Source organism: Fukomys damarensis, unplaced genomic scaffold (assembly GCF_012274545.1).
Source record: "Fukomys damarensis isolate Sample0158 unplaced genomic scaffold, DMR_v1.0_HiC HiC_scaffold_6, whole genome shotgun sequence".
Taxonomy (NCBI): Eukaryota; Metazoa; Chordata; class Mammalia; order Rodentia; family Bathyergidae; genus Fukomys; species Fukomys damarensis.
Genome location: NW_022900918.1, coordinates 5,861,048 through 5,862,891, shown reverse-complemented (window position 1 = coordinate 5,862,891; position 1,844 = coordinate 5,861,048). Strand labels below are relative to the sequence as shown.

Genomic DNA, 1,844 nt, shown 5'->3' with positions numbered 1-1,844 from the left:
TGCTGGTTTATAGGCCTTGTAAACATAAGTAATTATTTACTATAGATATTATGCTAGTTTTAAAGTCTTCCTAGAGACTTAGAAGAGGGTTTAGTAATTAATATCATGGTGATAGCTGACTACAGTATGACACACTTCCATTGGTCAGGTAATTAATGTCCACCAAGGCAAACTGACAAAAACTATAGGTTGGAAAGAGTTGCAAAGGGTGAAAAACAACAAATAAACCAAAAAGCATTAATGCAACACATCTTGCCTTAAGAAATCTTTTTTAAAATAAATTTGGTGTATAGGTCAGCTTTTCAGAAGCTAACACAAAATGATCAACACCCATGACCTAAAAGAGCATAAACTCAAGATTCCAGGAGATCAGTACATGGTCAGTAAGCTTCAAGTAGAAAACATGCTGGCAGGGTTTGACAGAGGACAGCTGCTTAGTGTACGGCACCTGGGAGTCAAAGCAGAAGATTGCCAGAGAAGAAAAGGCCACAGACCATATGTATAGTTCACAAGAACAGAGCTCCTCAAACAATATTTCATCTTCACATAAAGGTAACAAGAAGTTCATAATTCTGCCTACCATAATATAAATGTTTTGTGTAAACTGGAAAAATAATAATACCTTTCTCCAACTCTTAATATGTCTAGCATTCTTCAGAAGTTCAGCTTTAAGTCTTTTTGAGACTCAAGCTGTGAACTGTGACAATCAAAACAAGTTACACTAACCCCAAAATACAATGGCTCAAAGTAAGTATTTCTATTCTAAAATGGAGGAAAAGAGGGATAGAAAAGAATAAGACCAAAGCAAGACTGAAATTCAGTGGGGCAAATATTAAGTCCCATAGCTTTTGACATCAAGACCATATGGTGTTAAAATATGAATTCCAGAAGGCTGGGGCCACCCATACCTATGTCCTTGCTGGTTGCAACCCGTACTGCCACTGTCTTCGCGTGGCTCCACTCACACACTCCAAATCTCCTAGGCACACTGCTAACATCTTCATTGCACATTTGACTTCCTTCCTGACGTTAGAACCACTGACCTCTCAAGTGATCCTTGCCTGGTCTCTCAGGCCTTTATTTTGAAATCTGAGGAGAAACCCTCCTGATCCCACAGGAATTACAATCTACCTTCCAGGAAAACCGGCATCATGTTGATGGTATCAATACTGGCTGCCAGCGGGAGTCGAAGCCAGCACCGCTTAAACCATGACTAGAGCATCTCTGAGCGCCTTGAACCTGCCATCTGTGACGTCCTCCAGAGAGGCCCTCAAGGCACCTTTCTACTTATTCCTTTAAAAGTTACTTGGTGTCTTTTATTTATCTTTTTTTCATTTTGAATGGTACTTTTTAAGTATGTGGTACAGTTACATTTATAACTAGAATCTTGCACCTTTAAATAACAGATCTTGGTTCTCATTTTTTCCTCATACCCCTGCCCTCCCTCCACCTCCTCCACCCTCCCCTATTTGCAAAGACATTGTTCCCATTTTTTTTTTCCTTTTCTCATACTTAGTGTCTTTTCAAGGCAGTAGTCTCATTAAGAGCCACATTTCCTCTGGCCCCAACTTCACATGGTTCTTTCTGGGTCAAAATTGAAGTTTTTCATATGCTTCAGCACTGGATTTGTCCCTGAGTCTCACTGTAAATGTAACCACAAAAGCAACCAGCTGTACCCATGCCAAAACTTAAATGTTGAAATTTCTTCTCCTTGATCAATTAGTTTTCTATCCTTAACCTGAGTCTCCTTTAGACTCAGTATACACACACACACACACACACACACACACATGCACACACACACATATATATGTGTGTGTGTGTGTGTGTGTGTGTGTGTGTGT

The 1,844-nt window shown here is 39.8% G+C and overlaps 1 pseudogene; it reads left to right on the top strand.

Moving 5' to 3' along the window:
* Positions 1 to 319: 319 nt before the first annotated feature.
* Positions 320 to 1,844, top strand: part of LOC104867721 — a 32,136-nt pseudogene continuing 30,611 nt past the window's right edge.